The sequence below is a fragment of the Astyanax mexicanus genome, chromosome 3 (assembly GCF_023375975.1).
Source record: "Astyanax mexicanus isolate ESR-SI-001 chromosome 3, AstMex3_surface, whole genome shotgun sequence".
NCBI classification, from domain to species: Eukaryota; Metazoa; Chordata; class Actinopteri; order Characiformes; family Acestrorhamphidae; genus Astyanax; species Astyanax mexicanus.
In genome coordinates this window covers 7,627,501-7,639,584 of record NC_064410.1, presented here as the reverse complement: position 1 = coordinate 7,639,584, position 12,084 = coordinate 7,627,501, and the positions used below count along the sequence as shown (strand labels likewise).

General features: G+C 39.9%; 1 protein-coding gene across 2 annotated transcripts in view; it reads left to right on the top strand.

Annotated features, from left to right (window-relative positions):
* Positions 1-899: 899 nt before the first annotated feature.
* Positions 900-12,084, top strand: part of tanc2a (tetratricopeptide repeat, ankyrin repeat and coiled-coil containing 2a) — a 251,531-nt gene continuing 240,346 nt past the window's right edge. Inside the window, exon 1 of one of the 2 annotated variants that reach the window (XM_049476082.1) lies at positions 900-1,193. The gene's annotated coding sequence lies outside the window, so the exon portion shown is untranslated. The remainder of the gene's footprint in view (positions 1,194-12,084) is intronic. The other variant, XM_049476083.1, reaches the window with a different exon arrangement.

The following is a 12,084-nucleotide window of genomic DNA, read 5'->3' as shown; positions in this document are numbered from 1 at the left end:
CCTAATTGAGATTTTCACCATATAATCTGTCCCTAGTAGTAATTATATAATGGGAATTAAATAATTATTGCTTTAGTTCATTAATTAAGAGAGCTCGAGCCAAATGTACTAAAATACATTCATTTTCACTGGGCATATATGCAGCCGAAACAGGGAGTGAATCCCAAATTTATCAACATTAACATTAACATTATTGCCATTATGTCTTTTAGCAAAATGTCCTTTAGGAAGTGGGGATAGTCCTTAAAGGGACACTAAAGCTGATTTTTGCTGACGCTACCCTCAGGTCCAATTGTAAAAAGACTAAAAATTGGGAGGTTAGTTTGGAAAGTGGACTGGGTGATGTATGGGTTTAGAGGCAGGATTATGACGTGTCTGCCGACCAAAGTACACGGAGCATCATTCTCACCTTTGGCACAGAACTTTGAACCTGATACGGCAGTGCACAGGTGGAAATTACCACAGTAAAATCACCGCAATTAAAATAGATTTTTTTTAAAGACTAGGAAATGTTTATAAACACTGGTATTTTAATGAAAAAAAAATATGGTTTAGGGTGTAGTGGCTCTTTAATAGCATTACTTTTATACTTTAACTAGTTTTTAAAACAGTACTTTTTCTCTTTTACTAAATAAGTAAAAAGCTTGAGTTGATACTTCCATTTCTACACAAATATTTTAAACCCTATATATGTATCTATATTTTTACCTAAGTAATGAATGGCAATACTTTTCTCATGAATAATCCATTTTAGCCACGCCCTTTCGACGCATATTCAACAGAAGACACGCCCTCGCTTATGAATAATGCACAGTGACTCCGCCCCCCGGACTCTGCTGGAGAGCCTGTGCGGTATTCACGCTGCTGTTTCCCGGGTTGTTGCGGGTTTGGCGTCGCGGTTTCGGGACTGAAAGCCGTGTTGTTTTGCTTGGCTCGTTTACGTGCGGAGCTACACACGCGCACACACACGCACACACACGTACCGCGTGCAGAGAGTGTGTACGGCGCTCCAGCGTTCACACGGCGGGATTTACGGTGCTGTGGATCTGTGGAGGAGGACGGGGAGAGGGAGACGCGGGCTCGCCGGAGGAGGCTGCTCTTGGCTGGGTCGCGCTCTGCAGTGGCAGCCGCTCCTTCTGAACGCGGACCGCGGGGCTGAGCGGAGAGAGCAGCGGGCGGAGGGAGCCTGAGAGGTGGGTCTGTGTTCGGTATTTTACCGCGGGGAGAGAGAGGGGCTGGTCTGTAAGGTCTGAGGGCTTATAAACTCTATAAACACGTTATTAGAGCTATAATACACAGCGTGTAACTACGCTCAGGTAACGTGTTTCTCCAGCCACCCCTCCACGCCGCATTAACGCGTTAACGCGCTGACAGGTAACGTTAACGATAACGCAACGGTAGCGTATCGTAAGTACGCTGGATCACTTACGATAAACAGTGAAGCTGAACGGAAGATAAACTGATTTTATTGTACACACCCATGTACATATCTCGGTTTATATGCTATCCAGATCATAATCATCCCTTTAAAAACAAGGAAACATGATACCAAACAACATTGAATAAACATTATGTTTATTTTTGGTTGCATTGTATCTTTTAATGTTGATGATGGGGAAAAAAAACCTGTAACAACATTCATTTAATGTTTGCTTTGAATGTTTGGGGCTCTGCATCAACACTCTACACACTGTGTTACAATAGGTATGGCACAAAGTAATGATACAGCGACATATCGTTTGCGATGCAATACGTTCGATCGATACCTGCCATCAAATAGCGATTTTTAATACTTTTGGTTTTAATTAAATCTACAGAACCAGTCAAAGGTTTGGACACACCTTCTCATTCAATGTTTTATTTTCTCTTTCGTTATTTTATTTATTTTGTACATTGTAGATTGATATTAAATACATTAAAACAATTAATGGACACATATTAAATTACGTAGTAAACAGTAAAAAAAAAAAAAGTAGTTGTCCTCCACAATCACCTGATCTAAACCTGATCATCTGAGATGGTGATTCAGGATAAGCTGAAGCTTCACAAGAAAATCAGCAATTATTGTTCAGGATTGTGATAACAGTCTTTTGTGGACAATATATTGTTTCAGAAATATTGCAATAAACAATATTATTCTCATTTTAAGACCATTTAAATGCGACTGACATAATGATAAAATAATAGCATTTCAAAGCATTCGTATCCTTTCAGAGACAACACATTTGTAATTATTATAGTTTGGGAAATATATAAATGTATCCTCACTTATTGCAGTTCACACTGTATGTTTGCACTTGCAGGTATTGAAGCATTGTTCACTGCATGACTGGATAAAAGTCTGCCTGACTCATCACTGTTATGTATGTGAACAAACACACAAATTAACACAATACACAATATCACAATTCTGACATATTATTGAGGTAATGTCCAGTTATTGTACGATAAGTCGATAATGTAATTATTGTAAGTATTATGACAGGCCTAGTTGGGTCTTTTCTACACAGTCCCACAGAGGTGGGATAAAGTATCAAGTATCGATACAGTGATATATTGATATGCCTGAAAATCATTTGTGCCTTGTAATGAATGTCAGTCAGTGACTGATGCTGTAAATAATGTATATTGAAAGATCATATCACAGTTTCTGAAACATTGCGGGTCATGATATGTATGTTAATGATATTGATAAAGATACTGAATTATTGTCCAGATCTTGTTTGTTTACACTGTAAGCATCCATGTGTGATACGACGTGTGACACACTGTGTGTTACGCTGTGCATTGCAGTGTTAAGGCATGTGTTACGGAGTGTGCTTCAGTGTGTTACGGTGCGTGTAGCAGTGCGTGTTACGCTGTGCATTGCAGTGTTAAGGCATGTGTTACGGAGTGTGCTTCAGTGTGTTACGGTGCGTGTAGCAGTGCGTGTTACGCTGTGCATTGCAGTGTTAAGGCATGTGATACGGTGTTTGATACGCAGTGTGCTACAGTGTGTTACATTTTGTGTTATGGTGTATTGTACGTGTGTTACAGTTTACGTGTTACATGTGTGTTGCAGGGTATTTTACCCTGTGTGTTATGGCTTGCGTTATTTAGCATTATGACATGCATTACGGTTTATGTTACGGTACACGTTACAATGTGTGCGTTGCGCTGTGTGCGTTACGATGTGTGCGTTGTGGTATATGTTACGGTGTGCATTACAGGGTGTGTTATGCCACATTACAATATGCATTACAGGGTTTGTTATGGTGTGCATTAGGTGTGTGTTACGCTGTGTGTTATGGCATGCTTTATGACATGCCTGATGGTGTGTGTTAAAATGTGTATTATGGCATCTGTTCCAGTGTGCGTTACAGTGTCTGTTATGCTTTGTGTTACAGTATAAGTTACACCGTATGTTACGGTATGCGTTACAGTGTCTGTTATGCTGTGTGTTACGGTGTTTGTTACACTGTATGTTACAGTGTGCGTTACAGTGTCTATTATGCTGTGTTACGGTGCATGTTACACCGTATATTACGGTATGCGTTACAGTGTCTGTTATGCTGTGTGTTACGGTGTATGTTACACTGTACGTTACGGTATGCGTTACAGTATCTGTTATGCTGTGTGTTACCGTGTATGTTACACTGTATGTTACAGTGTGCGTTACAGTATCTGTTATGCTGTGTGTTACGGTGTATGTTACACCGTAGGTTACGGTATGCATTACAGTGTCTGTTACGCTGTGTGTTACGGTGTATGTTACACCGAATGTTACGATGTTCGTTGTGGTGTGCATTATGGTGTGTGTTACATTGTGTGTGTTACTCTGTGTGTTACGGCATGTAATACTGCGAGTGTGGAGAGATTTCACAGCACTGTAACAAGATCTTCACAGTACTGTATCCAGCACACTGTATGTAATGGGGGTCCAGGGTCAGGTCCGTTTAGACTCCCCTCACGCCCAGGTGGTCTCAGGTGGTCAGGTGGTCTTGGCTGGGGGCGGGATGGCTCGTGACTGACAGTCGGCAGGTTCTCTGTAAGTACTGTAATAAATGCAGCGGGGGCCGCTGTGGAAAAGTGATTAAAGGGGGAACGGCGATGCATTCGGGGGTTTGAGGGGCTTGATTGAGGTACTTGAGTGAAAATCACTTCAGTAAGTGTGTGTGTGTGTGTGTGTGCACCTGCATCAGCTTGAGCCATCCATCCTGGTGTGGGGGTGTCATCTGAGGAAATGACCTAATCATAATTTAGCGCTGCAAATTGATTCGGTTAGGCAGTTTGCCTCTGTGTGTGTGTGTGTGTGTGTGTGTGTGTGTGTGTAAGGGGGGGGGGGTTGTTCTCGTAGGATAAATAGAGCTGAGGGTACTTGGGTAACTAAACATGACTGAAGTAGGTGAACCCCTGCACCTCTTATCTTTTGTAAGGTGGGTTTAAACTTTGTTCAGAGTGTTTTTAGTATAAGAGGGGCTTCGGCTGAAGAACGGGGGGCTAATAGATCTAATGCCTCTTGAATTAGCTCTCAGATTGTCTGTGTTTCCTGTCAGTGTTATCGTGACCTTGAACAGCTCTGCTAGTTTTGATACTAGGGACGTCACGATTGTCTAAATCCTTGGTTCGATTTTATTTCTGATTTTAGGATCACGATTCGATTCTCGATTCTCGATTTTCTTGATATAAGTGATGCAAAGTGATACAAGTGATCTGTAATACACCACATTAGGCACTAATGGTCAAATTTAAATAATTTAATTAAGATATATATATATATATGTAATGCCATCTAGTGGCTTTTTTTGGTAGCAGCAGTGTGCACTAATAAAACAGCAATGTGCAACATAACAAAATAAATAATAAAAAAATACAGGAACAGTCATGTACAAAATAATAGAACAATTAGAGCCCTAACAAACTGAACTCTACCCTAATATAACAGTTAAACATTAAAAATAAGACTCGGTCCCTAAGAATGAGAAGTTTTTTTCTTTAACAAAGATATATTATTAACTTTATCTGAGAGAAAGATGCTCCTTAAGGTACCAAAACTATTAACATATTTGAGGCTAGACAAAGCAACTGTTAGTTTTATATTTTCAAGTTTTTACTTAAGAAGATGAGAATGTCCACATTCTCTGGAGAAAGAGCTGCTTACACTGTCATGCCAAAGGTCATGGGACAGCACAGGAAATCACTTAAGGATGCCCCTATAAGACATGATTTGGAATAGGAGTTGAAGCGAGGCTTGATAGTGGGTATGAGAATGTGTTCACACCAAATTGCATCATCGACTGAGTATTAGGTTACAGTGAATCATAAAAGTGAATACTGTCAGTTCAGTCTGCGTCTCCAAAAGTGCCCAAACACAGAATATTACATATTCACTCACTAAATATCTTTTTTTTTTTGTAACATTTAAAAATCTTTTGGGGCATTTAAAGAACATTTAAACCCAAACTACAGCTGTTTATTTTATTTTAAAGCAATGAAAGGCATGGCAGAAGTCATCGTTGACTAGTCATCTAATTAGTCGATTAGTTGGAGCCAACAGTTCTGATTGGATAAAAAGTAAACTGTTATTTTACTTAGATTTAAAAATATATCATTGTTTGAATCCAATCATAGGAAAACTATCACAATATATCTCCTTGATTACAGTACAGAAATATTTAGACTGATTTGTAGCAGCATCGCTCTTACTACACAAAATGCTGGAGACACAAGGAATGCAATGGGAGAGAAGATAAATGGGCTTTAATCTCAGCTCAGTCTGTATTCACTCAATAAATATCATTAATGTCCACTTTTAAATATGTTGTAGGGCATTTAAAGGGCATTTAAACCTCACTAATCATTGACTAATCGACTAATGGAAAGAAAAAAAAGCAGATTAGTTGATAAGTTAAATCCAGCAGTTCTGATTGGAAAAAAAGTAAACTGTTCTTTTACTCAGATTTAAACAAATATGATAGTGTGTTCTATAAATATGAAACTTTTCTAAAATTCTATTTAATCAATCAAGCAAGCTTTAGTATCAATACTAAGCTTTAGTATTGGCGGCACAGTGGCTTAGTGGTTAGCACGTTCGCCTCCCAGCACTGGGGTCTTGGGTTCAAGTCCCTATCTGGGTGGAGTTTCCATGTTCTCCCCGTGTCTGTGCGGGTTTCCTCCGGGGACTCCGGTTTCCTCCCACAGTCCAAAAACATGGAAATCAGGTAAAATTGGATACTCTAAATTACCCCCCAAAAATTTAATACTCTAAATTGCCCAGAAAATTTAATACTCTAAATGGATCTGGTGTGTATGTGTTAGAAGTGTGTGGTATGTATTTAAGTTTGTGTGTGTGTAAATGTATTTGTATGACTGTGCCCAGATATGGATTGGATCTGTCCTGGGTAAATGCTGTAGTGCCCGATGCAGTCCTCCAGGTGGACGGTCGTTTCCGGTTGAGAGTACGCTGTGCGCTATTGGCTGCCGCTTCTCACCGGTGTGTGGATGAGTGTTAATGTGTAATGTGCTTGTGTGTAAAACGTGTTCATTGTAACGCGTCCTTGGGTTTCTAGAAAGCCGCTATACAAGTTGAACTTCATTCATTCATTCATTCATTTATAGTATCAAACAAATATAACATGAATAAATATAAAACACGTTTTTTAAATGCTAACTTTATTTATTAAGGGAAAAAAAAACTATCCAAACCTAGGCCTGATAATTATTAAATCACATAAATAGAACCGGTCTGACAACATGAAGCAGCTAAAAGACATGGAACACTGGTGAACCTTCCCAGGAGTGGCCGTCCAACTTCTAAATGGGGCATGGTCAACACATCCAGGAGGTCACAAAAGAACCGAGAACAACATTTAAGTTCGAGTCATTGATTCATTAATAAGAGACTAGTCAAAACCTCCATGGGAAAGAACATCGTACTGAATGTAAAACATGGTGGTGGTAGTGTGATGGTCTGGTGCTGCTGAATGACTTGCTGTAATAGATGGAACCAGGAATTCTGCTGTTTTCCAGACAATTCTGAAGGAGGATGTCCGACCATCTGTTTGAGACCTTAAACTCAGGTATACTTGGGTTCTGCAGCAGGACAATGACCCAAAACACATGAACAAGTTCACCTCTAAATGGCTTAAAAAACCATTAACCCCCAATAAATGGCTTAAAAAAGTCAAAATATGACTTTAAACAGAACGTTTATGCTGGAAAATCCTCCAATGTGTCTGAATTGAAACAGTTCTGTAAAGAAGAGTGGAACAAAATTCCTCCATAATTATCGGTAAAGCTTGATTGCGGTTATTACTAGGGGTGGGCGATATGTCCCTAAAATAATATTGCGATATTTCAGGGTATTTTTGCGATTAGCGATATACTTGGCGAGATAGGAAAACTAAAATAATGAATTAATTTCAGGAATATAGTATAATAGTATAACAGAATAATCATAATGTGGCAAAATAAATAATATAGCATAAAATAATATAATGCAGCAAAAAATATTGCAGAATATTTAGTGCATGCATATAAACTGCAAACTAAAACAATTACACAATAAATACACCTAAAGCTGCACAGTGAATAATAGACTACTTTTAAGACAGAACAGCCCTATTATCACGATATGGATTTTTAATATCATGATATTTCTGTGTCACGATATATTGTATACGATATAATATTGCCCACCCCTAGTTAATACTAATAACCAAGTTATGAGGTTAAGGGGGCAAATACTTTTTCACACAGGGCTAGATTGGTTCGAATAGTTTTTTTCCTTTCAAAAAATAAAATTATCATTTAAAAAATGCTTTTTATATTTGAATTCTGTAGGAGGGAATACTTTTTCACGGCACTCTATATTGCGAAATATAGAATCGTAACTCCTGCATCTGTTTAAAGTTCTTTCCATCACAAAGCTCTTGTAATATCTTCACCTTTTAAGTCGTAACAAAAGGTGTCCATTACTTTTCAGAGACAAGTTGAGAAAAAAAAAATCTAGTTTGAAGATCCTGTGAAGAGCCCACGCCTCAGAGCAGAGGGGTTTTCACTCTCTGAGTAACTGAAGACAGTAGATTTGTGTAATCCAGCCGCTCTGTTATTTAAAAGGATCCAGCATCCAGCAGCTTCATCCAGCAGTTATTGCAGTCTGGCACAGGGGGGTCTGTTACCAGGGCAGCCAGGAACCACAAAGGCAGGCATGCCAGGTGTTGCCTTTTAGTGTGCGGGTCTTTGAAGCGTCTGCACCCCCCGTGGAGGCGGCCCCCTTTACGGTGTCTGTTTTCCCTGTTTAACTGCAGCCGGCACGACATACAATCCACCGCCACGAGGACCCCGCCGAGCTGCTGCTACAGCAAAACAACACACTTGGACTTGAAGCCTGGGTGAAAGGTCTGGAGTTCAGTGTAGTTCAGCGTAGTTTAGCGTAGTTCACGTGTGTTGTGTGTTTTAAACATCAGGCCTGAGAATAATTACTGTTTCTTTAATTAATTTAATAATTAATTAACCAACCAACCAACCAACCAACCAATCAGAAAACTGGGGCTGACTATTATTCTAGAACTGTTCATTGACTGATGAAACTGTTACGCTTTAATGGTGTTTCAGTCAGATAAACTTCTGTCTAGTTTTTCTTTTTTTGATGCGGCAAAACAAAAGATGACAAAGAAAAAATAAACTACAGTTTCTCAGGGGGTCCTGAGGTAATTTTCTCTTTTTTATGGGGTTCCTCTGTGATTTTATGTACATTCAGAACGTCCATGTATGTGTTTTTCTTAGACGTTCTCTGAAAAAAATAAAATAATTACAGGCTGAATTACCTATTGTTTTAAGCTGAACTCTTTTGTGGTTCTCTGGTAATTTTATTCGAAAATGAGTTTTGTCACCTCACGTTGAATAAAATAGCTATTTGTCCACTGCCATACACTGTCATTACATTTTAAGTGCATGTTTCCATGGAGATCCACGTATAAACACAACAGCGAGTGGAAATGGAGGAGCTACTGAACTACTAGTAATGTCATGTGACTGAGAAAGCCAAAAAAACTCACTGGTCCTCCCTGAGAAACTAATCCTGTCCAGATAGGGCTAAAGCCTCAGTTAGCAATTTTCCACCAACCATTTGTTGCTTTTCCACCAAAGAAAGTAGGTTCCGGAACCAGGAATGTTTGTTCGCATTGCTATTGCTATCTCACACCCTGCAAAAATCTTTTTTCATTCATTCCTTCTGCCTGTGTCTTTAATTAGCAACAGTGCTTGTGAATACAGCTATGCCGATGGACGTTGTGGTAAATTTCTGATGTATTGCTATCTTGGTATAGTTTCCTCTGCTGAAAAGCGCTAGAAACGTCCAGGTAGCTGCGCCCCTGAAATAGCAATCAGAGCTCAGAGCTAAAGTCAGAGCTCACCTGGTTATTTACAGAAATGTGAGGCAAGTGACACGCTGATTGTTTTTTTTGCACCTTACGCCCAAACAAACCCATTATTATTTAGGAGAATTAGTACATGCCTTTTGCACGCTTCGAACTATGCATAATGCATACTTTTCCCGTCGTTACGATAGCAAAGACGACAAGCTGCACGGTGCATGGGTGACGACTCGACTATAGATCACCAAAAAAGGGCCCGTGAAGTTCAAAATAAGTCAATGTGAAAATGTGATTGTAGTCCCTGTAATTTGGATGCAATGTAAAGGTCAACTGGCAAATTTACTTTATGTCAAAACATTAAAAAACATTAAAAAACATAATTTATTACAATTTTACCAAACATTTTCTGGTTGGAGTGGTCCTGGGTGGTTCCGGCCGGCTCTGGTATAGGGGGGGACACATGATCCTGGTCCTGCACATACCTGAGAGCACAGGTGGGCTTCGGCTGCAGCCAGACAGACCTTATCTCTGGTGCTTGAAAGAAAGAGAGAGAGAGAGAGAGAGCTCACGTGTCCAGAACCCTCTCCTCCTCCGCCTGCTGATGTATATACCCCTATTCCTCAGAACCGACCTCCTCCTCCTGCAGCCTGTGAAGCAGACCATCCATGAAGGGGCTATGCAGGGTGTGTGTGTGTGTGTTGCATTCCTGTAGGCTGTGATTAATTACATGATGATGAAGACGAGATGAAGAATAGTGTCTCAGCCAGAGACAAAGACCTGAAGTGAACAAGCTGTTTACTGATGCACTACTAGCTCAACTAGTTTGTTGACTTAAAAGGGACATTCTGGACCAAATGACAAGAAAACAAAACAAGAAAAAACAGGAAAGCCAGAAAATGCCGCGATGCCATTCGTTGCATAGAATTGTAACTTCTTGAGACCCTGAGTTGCTTATATGAGGACATTAAATTTCCGCTTCTCTCAATTATATCGCGTCATATTGTATTGAACGCAATAATATCGCCAACATGTATTAATATCGTGAACTAGCTTGTCAAACCGTGCTTCCCTAGTGTATATTTCAGGTCTCTGTAAAACGCGAAATCCACCGGAGATCCAATTTAAATCTATCCTAACTTACACAAGATAGCTACCTTTAACTAACTGGTGTAAACAGAGCGGTAAGCTCTTTAGCTAGCTGACAGTGGGTGGTCCTGAGCCAAAGTGGGCAAGACCATGAATACTAATTCACTGTTTGATGTAGACACTATGCTTTTCCTGATCGACTCGTTTTTCTGAACATTTTTGTTCTTTTCTTATCTACTGCAGACAATAGAAGTTGAAGAACAGTTTCATGTGCAGCATCCATATACAATATAGAGAACAAGAAAAAATGGATTTTAGTGGAAAGAGCCCTTTAAATGTTTGACCTACACACTCTGTTTGCTTTAGCTCTCTGGTGGGCTGGCGTCTTCCTGGGCTGAATCCTGTAGTCGGGGTCTTGCTTTGGGTCGTTTGCACTCAGGAGGCCGGGTGCAGGTGGGGGGAGCTTTTATAGCGCAGCACTGTTTAATATTTTATCAAATCCCTCAGAGCTCTTACACTGAGAGGAGCGTGTTGACCCAGGTTACGGAAAGGCTGGGTACAATGGAGGTTGATAAAGCCTTATTGACTCAACCTGCTGCTACCTGGAGGGTTGGTTGTTTCAGCTGTTCCATACACTGACTGTTAGTGAGAATACCCAATCGAATCGGAGGTTCCCAGTCTAGAAAGTTTGAATATCATTGAAGAGTTCCCTTATTTTAGTAATTCAGTTAAAAATGAGAAACTCATATATTAAATACATGTATTACAATGAATGATTTACTTAGAATTACTCAGAAAATTAGAATATTATATAAGACCAATTGGTATTTTTGGCAGTGTGTGGGCAGTGTGCCAAATCCTGCTGGAAAATGAAATCTTTATCTCCATAAAAATTGTCATTAGCAGAGGGAAGCATGAAGTGCTGTAAGATTTTGTGGGAAAACAAAACTGCACTGACTTTAGACTTGATGATAAAACACAGTGGATCATCACCAGCAGATGACATGTCTCTCTAAACCATCACTGATTGGTGGAAACTTCACACTAAACCTCAAGCAGCTTGAATTGTGTGTCTCTCCACTCTTCCTCCAGACTCTGATCCCTTGATTTACAAATGAAATGTAACATTTACTGATGATCAGTGATGGTTTGGAGAGTCATGTCATCTGCTGGTGGTGTTGGTCCACTGTGTCATATCCAGAAGTCTAAAGTCAGTGCAGTTTTGTTTTCCCGGGAAATCTTACAGCACTTCATGCTTCCCTCTACTGACAACTTTTATAAAGACGCAGATTTCATTTTCTAGCAGGACTTGGCACACTGCCCACACTGCCTAAAGTACCAAATGCTCTACCAAAACCACAGCTTTCACCTGTACATCTCTCGTTTACTGCTCGAGGTTTACAGCACATACAACTGTAGATGTCACTTATTACTTATAAAATGTACAGTTAGGGACTTATCATACACCTTACACAAGGCATGTGGTGATGCTCATTGTTATCTTACATCCCATCAACAGTCTATTTTTATGCCTCAGAGTCAGAGGAATAAATCTACACTGATGGTTTGGCGTGGTGGTCTGGAACTGAGGTGTGTTCAGGTACATTTCTGGCGTATTTCTATTTTGGCGGGCGGAAAACAC